We start from the raw sequence: 24,082 nt of genomic DNA, 5'->3' as shown, positions 1-24,082 counted from the left end.
ACAATCCAAGTTTCCACAAATAACAAAATGGATAAATTGTAGGATATTCATATAATGTACTGTACTATACAGGCATACCTGACAAGCAGCATGGGTTCAGTTCCAGACCATCACAATAAAGCAAAATAGTAAAGTGAGTAAAATGATTTTTTGGTTTCCCAGTACATATAAAAGTTATATATACACTATACTATAGTCTATTAAGTGTGCAATAGCATTATGTCTAAAAAAAGTACATACCTTAATTTTATATTATATTATTATATTTTTAATATTTTATTGCTAAAAAATACTAACCATTTTCTGAGTTATCAATGAGTCATAATCTTTTTGCTGGTCTTGCCTCAGAGTTGATAGATGCTGACTGATTAGGGGTGGTGGCTACTGAAGGTTGGGTGGCTGCGGCAATTTCTTAAAATAAGACAAGTTTGCCACATCAAATGAGTCTTCCTTTCGTGAACTATTTCTCTGTAGCAAGTGATGCTGTTTGAAAACAATTTAGCCACAGTAAAATTTCTTTGAAAATTGGAGCCAGTCCTCTCAAACCCCGCTGTTGCTTTATCAAGTTTATATAATATGTAAATCCTTTGTTGTCATTTCAACAATCTGCACAGCATCTTCACCAGGACTGGAGTGCATCTTTAAAAAGCACTTTTTTTGCTCATCCCTATGAAGCAACTCTTCACCTGTTCAAGCTTTATCATGAGATTGCAGCCATTCAGTCACACCTTCAGGCTCCACTTCTGGTTGTCTTGCTATTTCCACCACACCTGAAGTTACTTTCTCCACTGAAGTCATGAACCTCTCTCCAAGTCATCCATGAGGGTTGAATTCAGCTTCTTCCAAATTGCTGTCCATGTTGTTATTATGACCGCTTCTCATGAATTATGAATGTTCTTAATGGCATCTAAAATGGTGAATCCAGGTTTTATTTTTTTATTTTAGAGACAGATAAGAGAGAGTACGCACGCAAGCAGGGGAGAGGTGCAGAGGGAGAGACAGAATCTTAAGCAGGCTACAGGCTCAGTGCAGAGCCCAATGCAGAGCCCGATTCCATGACCCTGGGATCATGACCTGTGTTGAAATCAAGAGTCGTATGCTCAATTGACTGAGCTACCCCAGCGCCCCTGAATCTAGGTTTTCAATTTACTTTGTTCAGATCTATCTTTGGAATCACTATGGCATCTACAGTCTTACAAAATGTACTTTTTAAACAAGACCTGAAATTACTCCTTGATCCATGGGCTGCACAATGGATGTTGTGTTAACAAACATGAAAACAACATTCACCTCATTACACATCTTTGTCAGAGCTCTTGACCAGGTGTATTGTCAGTAATATTTACAAAGGAATCTTTTTTCCTAGGAGTAGGTCAAACAGTAGGCTTAACATAGTCAATGAAACATGTTATAAAAAGATGTGCTGTCAACCATGCTTTGTTATTGCATTTATAGAGCACAGGCAGAGTAGATGTAGTGTAATTCTTAAGGGCCTTACGATTTTTAGAATGATAAATGAGCACTGGTTTCACCAGCTGCATTAGCCCCCAACAAGTCAGCCAGTTCTTCGACGTTTTGAAGCCAGGTAATGGCTTTTCCTCTCTAGCTATGCAAGCCCTAGATGGCATCTTCTTCCACTAGAAGGCTGCTTTGTCAATAATGACAATCTGTCGTTTAGTGTAGCCACCTTTGTTAATTACCTTACCTAGATATCTTCTGAATAACTTGCTGCAGCTTCTATATCGGCGCTTGCTGCTTCACCTTGCACTTTTATGTTCTAAAGAAGGCTTCTTTCTTTAAACCTCACAAACCAAAATCTGCTAGCTCCAAACAGTTTTTCTGCAGCCTTTCACCTCTCAGCCTTTCCAGAATTGAAGAGAGGGATTTGCTCTGTAATTAAATGCTCTATCCCTGAGCTATCTCCCCTGAAGGGCCTTGCTCTGGATAAGGCTTTGGCTTAAGGGAATGTTGTGGCTGATTTGATCTTCTATCCAAACCACTAAAACTTTCAACCATATCAGCAATAAGGCTGTTTCATTTTCTCATTATTCATGTGTTTACTGATGTAGCACTTTTAATTTCTTTCAAGAACTTTTCCTGTGCATTCACACATTAACTGACACAAGAGGCCTAGCTTTCAGTCTATCTCAGCTTTTGACATGCCTTCCTTACTAAGCCTAATCATTTCCAGGTTCTGAGTTAAAGTGAGAGACGTGCAACTCTTCCTTTCACTTAAAAACTTAGAAGCCATTGTAGGATTATTAATTGGCCTATTTTCAATATTGTGTCTCAGGGAATAGGAAGGCTCAAATAAAGGGAGAGAAACGGGAACAGCCAGCCAGTCAGTGGAGCAATCAGAACACAACCAACATTTATTAAGTTTACCATGCCATGGTGGTTTCTGGCACCCCAAAGCAATTATAGTAGTGACATCAACAATAACTGGTCACAGATCATCGTAAGAAATATAGCAATAAAATGTGTGAAATGTTGTGAGAATTACCAAAATGTGACACAAAAACATGACGCAAAGCAAATGCTGTTGGAAAACTGGTGCTGACAGACTTGCAGATACAGGGTTGCCACAAACCTGAAATTTGTAAAATAAATAAATAAAAAAAAGCACTTGCAAGGCTCAACAAAGTGTGATAAAATGAGGTATGCCTGCAGAGCAACGAAACTGAATGAACTACAATTTTATGTGAAAATATAAATGACTCACAAATAATGCTGAAAAAAGCCAAGATCCAATTATGCAAATTTCATTAACAGGAAAAAATATATACCTTAAAAATGTATTTTTAAGTAATAAAAATATAAAACAAAAAAGTGACTACATAAAAGGTGGGATGGTAGCCTCCCAAAGACAAAGGGGAGGCTGATTGGGAGGGAACAGAGTGGAAGGAGTGGCAATGTGTTAAATTCTTGACTAGGGGTTAAGAAGGTATGCACTTCTGAATTCTAAAGTTGTACATTTTTACCATGTGTTATTCTGAGTATTTTTTCCACATTAAAAACATTACAATATTAAAAATATAGACATCTAAGGCTTTGAATTTTCCCCTGACTAAAGCATTGGCATTATACTAGAGTATTTTGTTTCTACTTTAATTAAAATTATACAAATACATTATTTGAAGATTTCAATTAAAGCTTGTTATGAAAATCAAGACTACCCACCACCCCTTCTCTAACCATCCCTCCCCTACCCCTGATTTCTAAACAATGTAGTTATACTTGTATGTGGATTTTTCACTTTGGATCTGACCGAACCCTACATGAGAAAATGAATTAACTCCCTGTATTCCTTCTATATTTTCTAAAACCTCCTCAAAGCCCTATTGAGGATGGCTAGCTGAATTTTTCACAAAAGTATAAAAGCAATTCAACAGAGAAAAAATGTCTTTTCAACAGTTGGTGCTAGAGCAACTGAATATACAGACAGAAGAAAAAAGAGGATACCAACTTAAATCTTACACTCTATACCAATATTAACTCAAAATGGATTATAGATTTAAACATAAAATGTAAAACTATTAATCCTGTAGAAGACAGAAAAATCATCAGGATCTAGACCTAGAAAAAGAGTTCTCAGAAATAACACCAAAAGCATGATCCACAAAAGAAAAAACTTGATAAACTGGACTTCATCAAAACAAATATCTTTTACCCTCCGAAAGATCCTGTTAAGATGATTAAAAAGTGACAGAGTTGGAGAAAGTATTTGTAAACTACATTAACAAAAGACTGCCATCTAAAACAGAATATAGAACTCTCAAAACTCAACAGTAAGACATAAGCAAAAATATCAAAATAAGGACATTTGAAAAGCATCATCTCCATTAAACCAAGAAGAACACTGGCAAAAATAGTGTCAACATTTTCCAAACTAGAAATTAACCAAAGGCTCGCAGCAATCTGGGGAGAATTTATTCAAGAAAGATAGCTATATTTTAGTAAGACCAGCAAACTGTGGCATTTTTATTTTGCCCTATTCCCAGCCTCCCACTCCAGCTTTATAGTAGCTTTGAAAGTCAACAGTCCACAAACCTGGTGAAAACTAACAGCCTGGCAGCTCTATCAGGGGGGCAGAAGAAGGTGGACTGCCTCTACTACTACATTCCCAGAGGACTGTCATTATTTGACAGTCTGGTGGTTTCCTGGAAGAACCCACTCCCAAAGCTATCTTAATTTGACCTCAGAGCTCCCTCCATGCAAAACAAAACAAAACAAAACAAAACAAAACAAAACAAAACTCTTTGCCCCAAGGGTATTTGTCAAAAACTATCAGAGGCAATTGTTTCATATTGCAGCTGACCAAGGCAGTGGATAACACTTGAGACAAACAATAAGCTAACCAAAAAGAGCTTAAAAAGAAAACTGGGTGCTTCGAAAAGTTCCAAAATATTCCTGAGAATCTAGATGGTCATATGTAAGCACACGTATGTGCACATGCTCAGGAAAAAACTGAGAAGGCCCTAAGCACTCACCTCTGGCTAACGAGAAGCTCTACACAAGCAGCAAGTTAAGAGTAAGGCAAAGTTACAAAATTCTCTTCTGAATGCTGAAGGCCCCAACACACACAGACCTTCTAAACAAAAACTGGGAGACTCACTGATTCCAGGTATTTAAGGACACCTCTGTTGAATTATTAGTTGAACACTAAGCTCACTGAGTAGAGACTTCAGTGGTCACCCATGTTAAAGAAAGCAGATTTTACTCAATTCACTTTTGTTTATTACATTAGTTCAGAATAAACAAACAGAAACAAACAGTAATAACACCAAACACTGGGGAGGGGTGAATATCTGATTATCAAAGCTTCCACATTATTAAAAATTTAGTTTTCAACAAAAAAACAGTAACACTTAAAAAAAAAAGACTTAAAAGAATCGTTCATATACATGGGAAAACAAAGACAGTCAATATAAAGTGTTCAAGGAAACACAGACATTAGACTTAACCACATTCACAAATCGCTTATTTTAAACATGTTCAAAGAACTAAAGGAAATCTATGTCTAACAAACCAAAGGAAAGTTATGAGATAGATGTCCCACAAATAGAAAATATAAATAGATATAAATCATGATAAAGAATAAAAAAAATTCTGGAGTTGAAACGTAAAAAAATTTTAGTAAAATTAAAACTTCACTAGAAATTTTCACCAGATTTGAACAGGCAGAAAAAGAAATCAGTGAATCTGAAGATAAGTCAATTGTGATTAACTTCTCTGAAAACAAAGAAAAACAAATCAAAGATTAAAAAAAAAAAAGAGGGGTCTAAGATACCTGGGGGACACCATTAAGCATGTCAACATACACATAATGGGAGTCCCAGAGAGGGGAAAAGAGGGGGAGAGAGAGAGAGAGAGAAGTGAAAAGGGCAGAAAAAATATCTGGGGTGCCTGAAAGGCTCAGTTAGTTAAGCGTCTGACTTTTCATTTTGGCTCAGGTCATGATCTCATGGTTTATGGGTTCGAGCCCATGTCGTGCTCAGTACTGACAGTGTGGAGCCTGCTTGGAATTCTCTCTCCCTCTCTCTCTGCTCCTCCCCTACTTGCTATCTCTCTCTCTCTAAATAAACATTAAAAAAAAAAAACAACCAATATCTAAATAAATGACTGAAAAGTTCCCTAAATATTAACCTAACATCCAAAAAACTCAATGAACTACTATAAATAAACTAAAAAACCAAAGAATCCTGAAATAGCCAAGAGATAAGTGACTTGTCATGTATAGAGATCCTCCATAAAATTAATAATTTCTCATCAGAAACCATGGAAGCCAGAAAGGCAAAGGGAAGACATATTCAAAGTACTGAAAAAGTAATACTATCAACCCAGAATTCTTTAACTACTTTTCAACAAATGAAGGCGAAATTAAGACATTCACAGATAAACAAAAACTGACAGAACTGGTTACCAGGAGACCTAATATACAAGAAATACTGAAAGGTGTCCTTAAGGCTGAAATGAAAGGACGCTAGACCATAACTTGAATCCACCTGAAGAATAATGAGCACAGTAAAGGTAGCTAGGTAAGTAAATATTAAAGATACAATATAAAATATACATAAAATATATTATATAAAATATAGAACATTAAATAACTTTTAATTGTGTAACTTTTTTCTTCTGATTTAAGAGACATATAGAGACATAATTTGCATGAGAATAATAGCACAAAGGACAGAGAAGAAATGGAGCTATACAGGAGAAAAATTTTTGTGTATTATTGAAATTAAGTTGCTATTAATCTGAACTAGATTGAAGTAAAGTTATTAATTGCAATTCCCAGGACAACCACAATGAAAAAATATATAGTGAAAAAAACTAATAAGGGATTTAAATGGTACTACAAAATAATCTATTTAGAACAAAGGAAGGTAACAGTAGAGGAAAAAAGAACAACAGAAAAAAACCTTAAGACAAACACAAAACAAGTAACAAAATAGTGGACATAAATCCTCCCTTATCAGTAACTATATTAAATGCAAATAAACTTGACGTTCCAATCAAAACGAAGTGACTGACAGAATGTGTAAAAAGAGACAACCCAATTATACATTATCTAAAAGAGATGATACACTGTAGGTTCAAAGACACTTTTGATTCAAATAAATTGCAAGTAAAAGGATGGAAAAAGATATACCAAGCAATCTATAACCAAGAAAAAGAGCTGGAATGCTGGAATGGCTATACTCTTTTTTTTTTTTTTTTTTCCTTTTTAAGAGACAGAGGGGAAGGGGTAGAATCTTAAGCAAGCTCCACGCTCAGCACAGAACCTGAGACAGGGCTCAATCCCATGATACTGGGATCATGACTGAGCGAAAATCAAGAGTTGGACACTCAACTGATTGAGCTACCCAGGCACGCCAGGAATGGCTGTACTCTTATCACACAAAATAGACATTAAAAAAAATGTTACTAGAGACGACAAAGAAGGACATTTTATAATGATAAAAAGGTCAATTCATCAAAAATTATAGATCAGCTATAAACAAATACTCCTAAGAATAAAGACTCAAACATATGAAGCAGAAACATAAAACTGAAAGGAAAAATAGACAACAGACAAAAACAAAAATAGTTGGGAGACTTATTTAACTCAATTCCAATAATGGATACAGCCAAACCAAAAAAAAAAAAAAAAGCAAACAAAACAACACAAGGAAACAGAAGACTTTAACACTATAAACTAACTAGACTTGACAGGTACAGGATTCTCCACTCAAAACAGCAGAACACTTCCTTCTCAAGTGTACATGAACATTCTCCAGTATAAGCTATATGTTAGGCAATAATACAAGTCTCAAGAACTTTAAAGGAATAAAATAATACAAAGTATGTTCTCCAAACACCAGGGAATGAAACTAGAAAGCAGTTACAGAAGGAAATTTGGGAAATTAGTATGTGGAAATTAAGCAACAAACTCCTAAAAAACAAGAAGTCAAAGAAATCACACAGGAAAATTATAAAATACGTTAAGATTAAAACAAAAGCACAACACACCAAAATTTAAATGATGAAGTGAAAGCAGTGTTTAAAGGGAAATTTATAGCTATATATGCCTACATTTAAAAAGATCTCAATTCAAAAACCTAAACTTTGACCTTAAAAAAAAACAGAAAAAGAACAAACTAAACCCAAAACAGGCAGACGAAGAAAATAAAGATTACAGCATAAATAAATGAAACAGAGAACAGAAAAATAATACAGAACAATGAAACCAAAAGTTGGTTCTTTGAAAACATCAATGAAGTTTACAAGCCTTCAGCTAGGCTGCCAAGAAAAAAAAAAAAGACAAATTATTATAATCAAGAATGATAAAGGGATCATTACTACTGGTGTTATAATAAAAATGATTATATGGGAACATTAGGAACAACTGTATAGCAACACATTAAATAACCTAGATAAAATGGACAAATTTTTAGGGGGAAAAACTACTGAAACTGATTCAAGAAGGGGTAGAAAATCCAAATAGCATTATAAGTTAAAGAGATTAAATAAGGAAAAAATTTACCAAAAGTAAACCAGGATTAGATGGATTCTCTGGTACAATCTACCTTTAAACCAAACGTTTAAAGAATTGACACCAATCCTCCACAAACTCTTCCTCAAAAAAGAAGAGGAAGGAACATTTCCTAATTCATTTTATGAAGCCATTATTACCTTCATACCAAAACCAAGACATCACAGGAAAAGAAAACTACATATAAACGTCCCTTTTTAATAAAATCACAAAAATCCCCTCTATTTTGTGTGCATGCACACACACGTTTCTGAAGACATACCATCTAGATCCTCTTTGCTTCTAATTCCAATCTAAATTAATAACTCTCAGACCTGCTGCACAGCCACACTCCTTGGATCTCCCTTCACCATTATTTTAGGTATGCATTCTTTTTACTTATCTCCTGTACTGGATCCTATTTCCTGGATAATCCCTCTTTTTGATTTACCTCATCATTTTGATAAAGTCCACGTCCTCTAGTAACTTCCTGAGATACAGTGCAACTGAAATAAATATTCCAACGACCTCATGTGTTTCATAACTTTAGCCTACTCCCACACTTGACAGCTTGGCAAGGTATAGAATTAGTTTGGAAATACCTTTCCTTCAAATGCTTTGAAGGCATTATTCCATTAACAATTACTTTCCATTGTTACTGATTCCTAATCCCTTTTATATGCTTCAAACGTGAAAGCTCTTAGGAACTTCCTTTTATTTCTAATGTCTGAAATTTCACCATGATGTACTTTGACGTGGGTTCTTCCCCCCTAGTCACTATGCGGAGCATTCTGTGCACCCTGTCAGTGTGAAAACCCAAGTTTTTTGTTCAATTATTAATTTCCTCCACACATTTTTTTCCCCATTCTGTAATTCTCATTTTTTACATGTTGAATTCACCAAGTATGATCCTCTCATATTCTTACCTTCTACTTTGTATCTCTTTTTGTCCTGCTTTCTGGAAGATTTCCTCAACTTTATCTTCCAACTTTCTACTAAGTATGTAACATTCTAAATTTCTAGCTTTTCTATTAATGTCATATCCTGTACTTCCAATCCTTCTATTATTTCATATTCTAAATGTCTAAGAGCTTTTCTTTGTTTTCTGAGGATTCTTTTTATTTTTTTATTTTATTTTATTTTTTTTTTAATTTTTTTTTCAACGTTTTTTATTTATTTTTGGGACAGAGAGAGACAGAGCATGAACGGGGGAGGGGCAGAGAGAGAGGGAGACACAGAATCGGAAACAGGCTCCAGGCTCCGGGCCATCAGCCCAGAGCCTGACGCGGGGCTCGAACTCACGGACCGCGAGATCGTGACCTGGCTGAAGTCGGACGCTTAACCGACTGCGCCACCCAGGCGCCCCTGAGGATTCTTTTTAAAGCAAGCATCCTTTCTTGCTTCAAAGATAGAATTTATCTTACTTCCAAATATATTCCAGTAACTTTTTTTCTTCTTGAACTGTTTCTGTTTCTTCCTCTTTCATACTGAGGTTATCTTCAAATGATCCTTAATGTCATATTTGAAAATGAAACATTTAAAGGCTGTCTATAAAATGCGTTAATGGGTAGGTGTCATTGTAGGATGTGGACCAGTCTGGGCCATTTCTCTGGGTGAATCCACATCTGTTATTATCTTTTGGCCTTTTTTCCTGATCATTAGTTTGCTATCACAGGATTAATCTTCCAACCTCACATCTGGGGTTATAAGACTGACACCCAGTATTCTCAGGACCAGTAGAGAAAAAGAGGCTGGGGAGGATTCCTGGATGTAGATTTCTAGTCAATACTATTTAGTACGACACCCTTATCCCAAGCTGTGTGTAGAGTTCTCCAGTACAGAGAAGAAACTTGAGGGTACCATGTTGGTACCCTCCTGGTACCATGAGTGTTGCTTATTTTTTAGTATAGACTTTTGGACAATTCTTTCAAAAGTACCTGAAGCTACCAATTTCTGAAGAACCCCAGGATCTACGGCACCAATTCTAGGCCTTCCCCCAAAATAAGCGGAAAATTCAGTTTTCTCAGATCTACAAAATTAGTTACTACGTGTTGCTTTTCAGCCTCCAGTTTCCTGTGATCAACTTTTCAGTTTTCTTTGTCCCTGACACCCTATGCCTTTAAAAAAACAAACGAAAACCACTATTCCAATTCTAGTAGGGATAGCAAAGTAAATGAAAGTTTTTTAACCCATCATGTTTAAATGAATATTAATCTCATCTGTTTTTTCATGTCATATACTTCTAAATAGTACAAAATTGAAGCTTAAATCCCAACAGGACACAGTTTTCATCATCCAAGCAAGTAGTTAACATCATTTTGGCTTTAATATCTAGTTTTATTGTTTAATCAAAAAAAAAATACTGGCCTATGCCATTCCTCTTATTTAGAACCCCAAATTCTCTTTGAAACTCAAAACACGATTTTTTTAAAAATTCACAGGAATTTGAAAAGAATGTCGTATTCTCTGTTTGGAACAAAGGTTGACATACATCTTTTAAGTAAAATCTATTGCTATTCAAATCTTCATATCCTTAATTTGTTTATTTGATCTATTAATTTCTGAGAGGTAAATTAAACTCTCTTAAAAAGACTGGTGTTACTAATTTCTCTAAAGAAACATTACTTCATGTTTCAATGCTGTTTATCACACACAATTTCAAGCTGATAGAGTTTAGTTCTAACTTTTTATTAAAAAATTTCTTTTTTCACTCATTTTACTCTAGAAAAGGTTTTATCCTTTGCTTGATATTGATGAACTTGTTTTAGTATTTTTGCCATTCCTTTGTTTTTTTTTTTTAACTTTATTTATTTGTTTTCAGAGAGAGAGCGTGTGCACACTACAGCACACAAGCTGGGGAGGGGCAGATGAGAGAGGGAGAGAGAATTCCAAGCAGGCTCTGCACTGGTAGTGCAGAGTCTGATATGGGGCTCTAACTTGTGAACTGTGACGCCATGATTTGAGCCAAAATGCAGAGTCGAACGCTTAACAGACTGAGCTACCCAGGCACCCTGCCATTCCTTTATTTTTAATGATTTAGATTTCCTACTATGTCTTAGATACAACTCATAAAACTACACACCAAAAATTTTTAATCCAATCTGCAAAGGCAGGGAGTGAGGAGGACCAATTCCTGTTAAATTAAGAAAAAGCTGCTGGAAGGCTATCAGTTAATCAAACTTGACAGGGAGTTGGTAAGTCTTGGAAAATAAGATGAACCAGGAGGAAGGTGGACAAGCAATATCACACTAAAGGGCATCTTCTTAGGATGCCATTTCTACCACTCTTAATGGCAGAGTCACCATTAAGGCATTCAATGCCATAGCACAAGATTTTTGATCCCATCATAGCCACAAATTATCTCTATCTCCTCCACCTCTTTTCTGTATGAGCTTTTCAGTAGGTTCAATGTATACGGAATAGTCAATCTGGCCTTTCAAACTGCAGCCTCTCCTCAAGCATGTGATGATTTTTCATTGCTTCTCAGCTTACGTAGACCCAAGCAGTGCACAAAGGTGGAAATATGTCTATTTCTAAGAAGTTTCCAGGCACAAATGGGTAGAGACAGGGAAATATTTAAGAGGTTCAGAGGAGGGCTTTCATGCAAGCTTCCTATTCTCATATCAATAGTTCAGGATAATCAGAGAAGAGTGAATAGTTCTACTGTCATCCCATCTCACCCATACTCTTTATACCAAAATACCAATTTCAGAAATGATGGATGGATCTCTACTTCCAGTGACAACAGGGGACAGCCTATTCTCTTTTACTTTAGTTGATGTCTCAACAGGTAACTAGGACACAGTCAAATGTACTTGCCTATTTTATCATGTTGCCAGAAATCTCACTAACTTCTTTACTGAAATTAAGTCTTTATTAACTGTGAGAACAGTTAAAATGTAAACTTGTTAAACTAAGACTAACATATTACCTTAAGTTCCTAGGCTCTATAAACTCCCAAATTCTGTTCCACTTAATAACTCTAAAAAAGGGAAATAAAAAATTTTAATTATTTTACTTCTAAACTTTTTCATATTTTTCTAATTCTTTTAAGAATAATTTTGGGGCACCTGGGTGGCTCAGTCGGTTGAGTGTCCGACTTCGGCTCAGGTCACAATCTCGCGGTTTGTGGGTTAGAGCCCTGTGTCGGGCTCTGTTCTGACAGCTCAGAGCCTGGAGCCTGCTTCAGAGTCTGTGTCTCCCTCTCTCTCTCTGCACCCCCCCACCCCCACCTCACACTCTGTCTCTTTCTCATTCAAAAATAAACATTAAAAAAAATTTTTAAATAAAAAAACAAGAATCTTACTATAAGACACAGTATCCATTCCATTTAAACACCCTTAAAAACCCCAATAAAGACAAACATCTTACATCTTAAATATCAAAAAATGCTACTGCTCAGAGGGAACTATAAGGATTATTTTTTCCCCTACCAACACACTGTGTTCTTCTCAACTATTCCTAAATTTTGAAATAAGTATTTATTTTAAAACAAATTTAAACACTGGTATTCCAGATTATTAATTTTATTATCTGTTTTCCCACCAACTCCTATACCAATCAGAATGTCTCTTAAACCATGTCTAAAATATACTATTATAACTCAGAATACAACATTACAATTACAAGCTCTTCTTAATATTCAAGTAATTTTTTTTTTAGTTCAAAGTACTAGCAATTCAGAAAATACCACTACAGCATAACTTCCTTGGGTGTTACTTCGTTTTCAAACCAAACTTAAAAGCTCATCAGTTTTTTAATAGAACAAGGTGAATGTATCCCAGTTAGTGTTAATAATTTATTTGCAAATTGTGTGTCCAAGTAAATTTATTTTCAATGAGACAATAAAAGTGTTCCATTCTTATTTTAACTTTGCATGACAAACAGGAACCACATAGTTCACTTGCTTGATTTTAAAACTACCCATCCTTACTCTTCCCTCTCACCCACCAAGATAATAACCTCCAACTGGCCTTCCTCACTTCAATCTCTTCTCCAATCATGTTCTATCTGGCTGCTAATCTTTCTTTATTTTTATTCATTTATTTCTGTTCAGTGGCCTTAAGGAATATCCCTTATCTCTAATTTCTAATCCAAACTTCTTTAGATTCCCCCAGCTCGGGCCACATCTTATCAAATTTATTCTTCATTACATTCATTTAAAATAGACTCTATTTTGAGTAAGGGAAACACTTACATTCCACAATTTCCATCTCTGTGCTTTTTTAACATAACTATTCCCCTACCTCTCTACCAATCTTCATACCACTTCTTCAAAACCTAGATTAGAAAAATATTTTTGCCAAGGAGCTTAATTAATTAGTCCAGTCTTACTAGATACCATTCATTTTATTTTCTGTCAACTCAGTAATTCAAATGCTTCATTATTAAGTGCTCTTCAAGTTGTGTCTTAAATCATAAGTTCTTCAGAGCAGGAACCATATCCTTTACTCCATATATTAGCATTCTTACCCTAGTAAGATACTAAGTGAATTCTGTATAATAACTACCCCAGTGAAAACAAGCAAAGGTTGAAGAACATACAACCACAAAAATAAGGTTTTTCTGCATACAAAAAAAAATCCAATCTCCCAAAACTAAATACAAATATAACATTCATTTTCATCAAAACAACACAAAAACATAGAACATACCCTTAAAAATATTTTTTTCTATCTGGAGAAGTCAGCTCTTAAAGCTCTTAAGGCTGTTAATTAATAACATTCTAGTTGTTTTTGTTTGTGGTTTTCTAAATCTGGCCCAAAAGATATTATATAAAGTCTTAATATTTTGTAGATAATAACCACACTTTTTCAATGTCTAATCTAACCAATTTGCTTTAGCCTTCTGTACTTCATAAATGCAAAACCTACATAAGAGAAGTTGATATATAAGGTTTTATTTCAAGACAACTATAAAATTCTTAGGGTTACAGTATATTAAGCAAACTTACTACATATTTAAAAAAAACAAAACTTTATATATTCTCATTCCATAAGTTCAAAAGCATTCATAATCCAAATGTTAATGAGAAAGTATTTTCAGGTCCACTTCTGTACAAATTTACGAAACGTATCTGTTCTTCAAAACTAGGCATACTAGGATGTAAAGATACATATTTTCATTGTTAGGTACTGTTTCAACTTTATGAAATACATATTTGAGAAATAAAAATATTTCTCCCAAAAGCACCAATTGTTGTAGTAAACAAGGCTTCTGCTGCTCAGTATTTATAAAAAACAATGTTGTAACCATTAATTCCGTTTGAAAAACAGAATTGATTCAAGCATTAGAAGTCAAAATCATGATGAATAATTCCACTGCAGTTTTCATTTTGTAAAGTGTCTCTCATGGATTTTAACCATTCAAATGTTTGTGTAACTGTCCTTAAGGTAATATTCTAGGTTCTTTACACATAAATAAATGTCAAAATCTTTCAGGTTAAGAATGCATACTTAGCTGTAAACAGAAGTACACCAATTTACTCTTATCCCTATAATCACAATCAGAAACACTCAAATACCTTATTAAGTAACCTGCAATGCCTGAAAGCTAACTTACATAATGCCTAGAAGCTACTATTAAAAAGGTTCCAAAAGACCTCTATATTAGGAGGCAATCCAAGACCTCCTCTACCTACTTCTTGGCTATATGCCTAGAGAATACTGTAATGAAAGCAAGCCAGATAACTATGATATCTGCAGAAGCAATTCAAATCTCTGCATTCTAAACAAATTTCTAGTCATAAAACTACCTTCTGAAGAATCAATATTAATGAAAACTAAGAAACACCTCTCTGATCTTGGTATAAACCACACTGGAAAAAAAAAAAAAAAGTAGAGCTACGGTACCAACCATCTATCATCTGATTACCTCCAAATTCACATAATGCCAAACAAGGACAGAAAAGACAGAGATTCAAGCCATCAACTCTCACTACCCTTGGAAAGGAGGACAAATATGCCACAATCAAGTTCAAATATAAGCTAAACTTATTTATGGTGATAGAGACCAAAACAGTAGTCACTTTTGGAGGGGGAATTGGAAATTTTTTCCATATAGAAAATGTTTACTGTCTTTATCTGAGAAGTCGTGTGTGTATGCTTCTATGAAAAATTTCACTGAGGTGTAGTCATAAGATGTGTCCACTTCACTGTATGTAAGTTATACCTAAATAAAACATATAAAAATAACTTACAAAAAATGGTCAAATCTAAAAACCTTTTCTCAATTCAATTCCTTTTTGATCATTCTCCATCATAAGGCTAATCAGAGAATACCAATATTCCCTAAGCACACTTTTTTCCCCTTAGAAGACCTACAAGACTTTGTGAGTACTCTTCTGCATTTTTCCTGTTCTGCCTCGTGTGTGTGTGTGCACGCGCACGCGTGTGTGCATATTTGAGAGAGAGAGAGAGAGAGAGAGAGAGAGAGAGAGAGAAAGAGAACATAAGCAGGGTTGAGAAGGGCAGGGGGAGGGGGGTGGGAATCCCAAGCAGGCTCCACACACAGCATGGAGTCCACCACGAGGCTTGATCCCATGACCTTAGGGTCATCACCTGAGCCAAAACCAAGTCAGAAGCTCAACCAACTGAGCCACCCAAGTGCCCCTTGTTCTGCCTCATATTAACTCATTTAAACATTAATTTGATATTAACTGCTCATGTACAAGACATGATTAGGCACCCTCCAACATACAATATCTCATACACACACATCCCCCATACTAAACAAATTCCTTAAACTAGATTCAAGTCACTCTATTATCTGATTTCCAATTATGTCTCCTATTTTAATTCCCATCACTTTACAGATTTGTTCTCCAGCAGACTCTTTTCTTAGCTACCCTTTAAGGCTCATTTCAATTCCTACTTTATCCTTTCTCCATATGTGTACAGAACTAACTATATCTGCACTGTCCAATACAAAAGCCACGTTGCTACTAAGCACTTGTAGTCCGGCTAGTCTGAATTGAGATGTGCTTTAATTACAGAACACACACTTCTGATTCTGAGACCTGACATGAAAAAAATGAATGCAGAATAGCTCAATTATTGGAATAATGTTTTGAATATACTGGGTTAAATAAAATACATTAATAAATTTAATTTTACCTATTTCTTTTCATTAAAAAAATTTTTTTAATGTTTATTTATTTTTGAAAGAAAGAGAGACACAGAGTGTGAGTGGAGGAGGGACAGAGAGGGACACACAGAATCTGAAGCAGGCTCCGGACTCTGAGCTGTCAGCAGAGTCCGACGTGGGGCCCGAACTCAAGAACCATAGGATCGTGGCCTGAGCCCAAGTCTGACACTTAACTGACTGAGCCACCCACGCACCCCTCTTTTCATTTTTTAATATAGCTACAGAAAAATTTAAATCACATTTGTAGCACAACAACATATTCCTACTGGTCAGTGCTGCCCTGTACAATTTATTTATAAAAGCCCCACAAATTATATTTAAATATATGTCATCCACCCAATTAAAGTATAAGAATTCAGTATTTTCCCTTTTATAAAGGTTATTACATTAGGAATTACAAATAGTAACCAAACAAAATTAACTGCCTATTTAATTTTAATATCACTTTTTAAATATTTCTAACAGGGAAACTTACAGCATTTCAAAGTATAAAAATATAGGAAAAGTTGTTTTCACATGCCTAAACTGAAAATGTCATCTACATTTTACATATATCCAATTTTGAGTTAAATGTCTCACCAGGTAGATATTATTAAACCTGTAGCATTTCTAATCCCAAAGAGTATTAGTTCTGATTAACCTTCATTATTTTTCTTCTTGGTCACTCAGTAAAGAAAAAAGGCAGTCTCCACTTTGACCAATAACATTGTACCAATATCCAGCAGCCAAGACAAAGAGCCTTTATACGGTGGTACGAATAAACAATGTGGGCAATATGACACCGCTTAAAATAAGAGTAGGCAGAAAAATGCTTTTATAATGTTTTATAAGTAGGAAATAAAACTTACAAATTGTATAATTAGGTTAAAGTACAGATAGAAAGGAGGGAAAGCACAGTAGAAAGATTTCATCTATAGAATCAAGATATACCTAAGATTCAAATTTGGCTGCTGTACTAATTACTATCTACATGACCTGAGTTTGAGTTTGTTTCCTTGCATATAAAACGGGAATATATACATCAAACATTATTATAAGGAATACAGAGTAGATGCTTAATGTTGGTCTCATCGCCCTTAACTTTAAAAAAATTTTTTTTTAATATTTATTTTTGAGAGAGAGAGAGAGCACATGAACGGGTGAGGAGCAGAGAAAACAGGAGACACAGAATCCAAAGCAGGCTCCAGGCTCCAAGCTGACAGCAGAGAGCCCAGCAGAGAGCCCGATGTAGGGCTCAAACCCACAAACCACAAGATCATGACCTGAGCCGAAGTCAGATGCTTAACTGACTGCGCCACCCCGGCGCCCCTCATCTCCCTTTCCTTTAATACTAATGATTATATAATGGTGATAAGAAACGGGTGACTTTTCTCTCCTTCATTTTCCAAACTGCTGAAAATATTAAGCATATCTGAAACTTCTAACTTTTCATGCTCACACCTCTCTGCCACATGAACTTAAAATTACTTTTACTAGCTTTTAAATAAAAAGCTTAAAATCTATGTTGGTGGTGGGGGACATAGGTGGTAGAAGAAAAATTAAAGATACAAGTAAGTTTAAGACCATACCAGCCCAAATACAAAACAAAGTATGGAGAGGAAAACAGCAAAAGGAAATGCTGTTTGAGGAAATTCCCCTGACTCAGACAAAGCAACAAAATGATAACATACCTCTCCTCAATCTAGCTGCTGTTGAAGCTATTCTCTCTTAGCTGGGGTTTAAAAGTATATTATATACAAATACATACAGCCACTCACCCTCTTCCCGCCACTAATGGTCAAAAATTTAAAGGACAGTAAAGAAATTCAGGATGTTTTAACCAAGATAAATCAACACACTGGCTGGGAAACAACTTCACATTAAAATGCACTCATTCCCAAGTGCATTTATTCATCAGCTGACAGTACTAAAAGGGAATGTGCTCCTGAAATACTGAACCTGGTTAATAGCTTCTGCTGCTAGAACTGGAGAAGGCACACTTTGATGCCTACATCTAACTTCCTTTATCAACAACCCTCCCTTTGTAGACATGGGTCTAAAAAAGGAACACTAGCAAAAGTATGTAATTCCAAATCACTCGCAGGTGAAAATTTCAAGTTATTATAAAAAAATTAAACAATAGTAGTAACTATTACTATTATTATAAAAGCTAACATTTGCTCAGCACCCATTGTGTACCAGAAAGCTAAGGACTTTACATGAATTATGTAAACTTTAAGCCTCTATGAAGATTATTATTGTTAAATCCTCTTGCCTAATGCTCACAGAGCTAGATTTTTTAAAGCAATCTCTATGCCCAGCGTGGGCCTGAACTCACAACCCTGAGAGCGAGTCTCAAGAGTCACATGCACATGCTCTACTGACTGAGCCAGCCAGGTACCCCCCCCGCAACAGCTAGATTTTAACCCCATCAGTTTTACTTCAAAGCTTACACTTTTAAACCTTAGCTCATCTTATCTCTTTATTCATATACAATTATAAATGCAACTATGATTTCCTGTGTGTGTATATATACACATTTGTCTGTGTGTGTATGTGTGTAATACTCAGCAAATCAACAGTAAGCAACAGGCAAGGCTTTTATCCACCTTCACAAACCATTCAACAAACAAATGGCCATAATTCTCTTTCCAATAAATGGTGTTTTGAAAATACTAGTTATATTATCATCTTCCTCAAGAAACTGATGAAAAAAATATGCATTCAGCTTTCAAATAAAAGGATAAACACCACAGAAGAAAGGATAAAAGTGTTAATCTTTTATAAAAGATAGATAATTGATAGAATACAGATAAACATGCTTTGTAAACTGTAAAGTACTTTCATCCTAACACTTCGTTACATTTTTTTTATTTTAAATTACTCATTTCACTCCTGACTTATTTAAGTTTCTGGACTTTGTACAAAAAGTCTTTTAAAAGCTTTTAAAAGCTGTATTTTCAACTTCAATGAAAGACATACATACTAAAGGCTTAATACCTAAAATCATATTTATCACTCCAACCAACTTCAACTGTACCACAATCTAGACTAATAGAATTAAATTACAAGGAAAAAACCACTTATCTATACTTTTCGCAAAGTTACTTACAAGATCACAGTTCCAAGAATCCCAAATGAAATGGGAAGGCTACAGCTTGCAAACAGAAGAGGTAAAGCAAAGATTAGTAGAGGGAGAGTATAAAGGAAATATCTTAGAAACACTAATCTTAATCCAGCCTCACTTTCCTCCATCCAGAAGTGTGCACTGCTGCTTCTGTCCTGGCATGCTTCTTTTCTTCCCCCTGAGATCCTCTGCTTTTCTCCTCCTGGAAAGTTATGTCACAGGACTTTTTGTTTTTCTTGCTAACATTTCTCAATTGTCAAAGGATGTCCTATCTTGAATCTTGTCCTTGAAAAGGACAAAAACATAGTATCTCCCCATAATTAAGAGTTCCTCCTAAATTCAAAGATAGTAACTCCATAGTTCAAATTTGGCAGATCTTAGAAAAAAATTAACAGTAGAGCAACTACGACCCTAGAGATGAGAAACACCCTTTTCATGGAGACCCCCACCTTCCTGAAGAAAGACCATGAATTTAATTTGCTATTCTACCTTCTAGGTCTCAAGTGATTTTTACACTTGTTTTTAAGAGAAGAACAGAAATACTTCAGCCAACCAGCAGGGTGAGCTAGTGCTAGAATCAGATTGATTACTGTCAATTTTCTGAAAATTCAAAGATGTAAATGGTCTGTAATATTAAAAGCAACTATTTCTCTCTATTAACAGACAATATATCTAGAACTGCCTTAATCGTTGCTGTATCTCATAACTTTGTAAACATTTACAGATTCCATCTACAAAACAGTCTTTATTGGGATTAATGATAATAAGTGTTCAAAACTAGAGCTCATTTGAATACCTACCCAAAATATCATAATTGCTATTCTTTATTCTCATGTTTTATTGTATACAGCTATCAATTAAATTAAAAACACTTTTTTAAAAGGACTGGAATAAAATTAGGACTGGATAATTCAGCATACCTATTTCTGAATTCAGGGCAAACTGCTGCCTTTAAGACTGCCTGAAAAGCAATCATGAGAAAAGCATTCCTACAAAAATAAGATCCACTCTTTTCCTTTGGTCCCACACCCTGAGAAGAGTCTAAATAGGTAACCCTAACACTAACAGTATGTCTGGGATAAACCTGATCTGTTCTGACAACCAATCTGTCTAAATTTTAGGTATCCTCACCACTTCTAGTGACTGTCCTTGAGTCTCTCCTCTTCTCATGCTACCCAATACAGTCTCAATTCAACCACACCAAAACTCTTCCTCATATAACTTGAATAACAAATTAAAACTGCAAAATATTTAAGGTTTGCAGATAACACTCACTTTGTAATTACTAATAATCTGAGAATAATCCGATTTATCACATGACTAAAATGTAATTAAATCTACTCAGTGTTGAAAATTAAGAAGCAGTTCTTAGAAAAATCAATAATTTAAATGTACCCTAAATGACCAATAAAAGCTTTAAAACCTCAATATGATTTAAAAGTTTTGTTATATTTGATATCCAAAGGAGTTAAAGAACTGAGGGATCCCACCATAAGTGATTTTGCTACTTTTGAATTTCCTAACAGATCTTACAGATCTACTACTATTCAGTAGTAGTAAATCTTAAAAAGTTGCTTTTAACAAGGGCTAATCTAAGTGTCATGTCCATTCACCCAATAAAAAAGCTACCATTACAAAATGAAGGCACTCGCATTACTGTTTTCAGCATCGCATTTCTTATGTAATAATTTTTAGTAATGGCAATTACTTCAAATCTTCCAAGAAGTTCATCAAGCTGTTTTTTTGTTTTTGTTTTTTTTAATTTCTGGGTCAAGACTGCTTTTTGAAAACCTCACAATTCAAAAGCAACATTGGCCCCAAATTATCTGAAATGTCTGTATTTTGTATCTGAAATTATTTCACTGAAAGTCACTTTCACAACTGTATCACCATATCATGTTAATTGAAACTTTTTAACTTCTTGTCACAGAAGTTCTCATTAATATAATAGTATCTAATAAGTGTTTTCAAGCACACTTATTTAAATGTTTTATTTTAACCATTAGCTGCAGACAGTCACCTTTTCATCCCACCAACGTGATCAATGAAAAGAGCAATGAGGTAGAAGTTGAAAAGACAATTTTCCATTATTCACTAACTTAATCATACTTGGTCCTTAATATATTATAAAACAGTGGGTAAAACTAGGTGTTCCCTGAGATTCCTTCCACTCCAAAACCACATGATTCAGTAATACATTTTGCCAATGTCGATGTATCTCCTATTCGTTAATACAGTAAGAGTGTTCTCTATTAAAAGATGAAAAGTTAAAGGGGGAAAATCTGTATCTGAAAGAAGGAAAATGAAAGTTTTAAGTCATATTAAAAAATTCAAATTTTAATTTGAACAGAGATCTAAAGTTAACAATCCAAATGTGCTTTAACCCTGCAATCACATAACTTACTCTTGTTAACGTGACCTGGCCAAAACATTAGTTGTTTCCAAATTCTGTACTTCAAACATTAGTTAATACCAATATACAAAGTATGAGGTAGCCGTTAAGTGCAGTGTCACTTTACAATTCTAAAATCCACACTACAGAGGTTTTAACAGGGATATACATATCACTGCATCAACAGTGGTCAAGCCTTCATGTTTCACCTATTAAAATGTCAAAATTCTAACTTCCTCATAAAAACTAATTTTTTCTCACCAAAGCTACCAAAGCAGTATTACTGCCATCAACTTCCCTGGATACTTACACATGACACTGAAGGCAAACAGCAGGTTTCCTTTGAGTAACTTGAGTTGTCTATTTTTTGAAATGCTTTCCTTCTTCTTGGACCAAAGAAATGTAACTAAACTACTGCAGAGAGGCAATATACTATTAAGGCAAATCTAATCTATCATCCAGATGCAACAAGCCTGGCATTAGTCAGAACTGGCCAGAAGAGATGATGGTGTTTTGGTATTCCTGTTGTAATTATTGACTTGTATACAAAACAGGACCATCATTTAGGCCCCCATTGTGTTTACCCCCTTGTTGAGTACTTCTCAATGACCACACAAAATTTGAAGTCTAGACATGAAAGTTTTATAACAACTAAATTTATGTCAATGTTACTTAGGCAGTTCAAGGAAAGTTTTCCACTAATGCTGCTAAACCATGGATGGATCCCAACACGAGAGTCGTCTGTGGAAGTCTCGTAACAAGAAACCTTTAGCTCCACCACCTAAGTTTCCAATCACTGAGAAGGGTCTGGGACAACTCATCTTCAGGTTCACGGGAGAAGTGGAGCACACCTGCTTTCCTCTGGCAGAGATTAAGCTCCCAGGGACACAAAGGCCAGGGAATCAGACCTGGAGAAGCAAAAAGCTTTAGCTGGACACCCACCAAGCCCCTGGCAACCCAAACACTTTGGGCGATTTACCTCTTGCTGTTACTTCCCAGGCACCTAGCGGCATAAGATCTTGCAGAACAGGGGGAGGGGAGGTCTATGCGGTCCCGGTCCCACGTAAGGGGAGGGGTGTGTGTTAATGCCAGAGCTGGCGCTTCTGGCCCAAACCGAGCAGCCCCGGAGAGGGGTTGGTGACTGCTCTCGGACCGCCCCGTTACTCAGTGCGTTGCAATGGCGACCGCCAGGCTCCCCAAGCCGCCGGATCTCGGCCCCTTCCCCCTACTGCTCACTGGCTGCTCGGCTTCATGTGACTAAACAAAACCCCCAAGTCTAGTGCCCAGCTCAGCCCCTTTGTGTCCGCTACCGGATCCTCCGACGCCGCCGCGGAAAGGTTCCCCCCCCCCTACCCACCCACTCTCCGCCGAGTCCCGCCCCGCGGCGGCGGCCGCCGCTCACCTCAGGCTCCGCCGCCCCCCGCGGCCGCCGCGGCCGCCGCCTCCCCGAACCCGGGGCCCGGGCTCCTTGTGTAGCACCAACTCCGCCTCCTCGGCCGCCGCCGCCATCTTAGCCTGTGCGGCAAAACGCGTCCTTTTGGATGGCTGGGACCCAGCCTAGGGCGTAGCTCCCCGGGCCCGAGCGCCGAAGGTCGGGTCCCCCAAGTTCTTCCGCCACCCTCAATCCCGCCGCCGCCACAGCCCAGAGGCCCGAAACCCACTCGAGTCCCGGAGAATCCGACCAAATAACCCCTGAAACTCACAGTTTGGTGCCGTGTGCGTCAAACCGGGGCGACGTTGGGAGCGCGCGGCGTCCCCGCGTCACACGCCGCTCTGTACGCTACTCGGCTCCAACGGCCCCCCTCCGCTCCCCGCTTTTCGCCTCCGGCCCCGGTTCCCACGGCGCAGGCGCGCTGCTTTCCCGCCTCTACCGAGCTGCGAGCCGCGGGGGCGGCCAGCGAGGAGTTCTAGGGCGGCTTTGCTCTGGTGGAGCGCCTGGGCCAATTAGGCAAACGGGGGCAGCAGAAACAGTGCACCACTGTTCTCGGGTGCCAGAAACCAAACAAGGTCACCTCCCCCAGCGCTGACCTAATCACTCTCAAGGAGGTTCCCGCCCCAAAGTAGGCACGCTCCAAATATGGTGGTGCCCAAACTCTGCAAGACCCAAGCACTTAGGCAAGCCTAGGCCCTTTAAGGTGGAACAGGCCCGTGTTTGATTTCCATAATCACTAGAGTGCCAAAATTCCTTTTCTTGTCCTACTGTTGATGAAAAGAGCAAAGGAACTCAAGATTGCCAGTCACAACTGTAATGGCAGAGGAAGGTTTGGATCTTAAGGGAGCCAATTGTTGGGAGATGCTTGATGGCCAGGCGAAGCATCAAATGTGGCAACTCAATTAGCGGAGCAGGCTGCCCTAAAAGGTGCCCTGGGTTTGGCCCAATTTGATTCTTTCAAATCTCAAGTGCAGGGAGGATACTTTGTCCCTG

The 24,082-nt window shown here is 36.8% G+C and overlaps 1 protein-coding gene across 27 annotated transcripts in view; it reads right to left on the bottom strand.

Moving 5' to 3' along the window:
- Nucleotides 1-23,648, bottom strand: part of ZNF644 (zinc finger protein 644) — a 104,396-nt gene extending 80,748 nt beyond the window's left edge. For 4 of the 27 annotated variants that reach the window (XM_058716614.1, XM_058716625.1, XM_058716611.1 and 1 more), the window contains exons 1-3: nucleotides 23,361-23,647; nucleotides 21,968-22,565; nucleotides 298-907 (exon numbers count right to left, since the gene is read on the bottom strand). The gene's annotated coding sequence lies outside the window, so the exon portion shown is untranslated. The other 23 variants (XM_058716622.1, XM_058716620.1, XM_058716624.1 and 20 more) reach the window with 16 other exon arrangements.
- Between the last annotated feature and the right edge of the window lie 434 nt (nucleotides 23,649-24,082).

The sequence above is a fragment of the Neofelis nebulosa genome, chromosome 2 (assembly GCF_028018385.1).
Source record: "Neofelis nebulosa isolate mNeoNeb1 chromosome 2, mNeoNeb1.pri, whole genome shotgun sequence".
Taxonomy (NCBI): Eukaryota; Metazoa; Chordata; class Mammalia; order Carnivora; family Felidae; genus Neofelis; species Neofelis nebulosa.
Note: the sequence above shows the minus strand (reverse complement) of the source record. Positions and strands in the feature narration are given on the sequence as shown.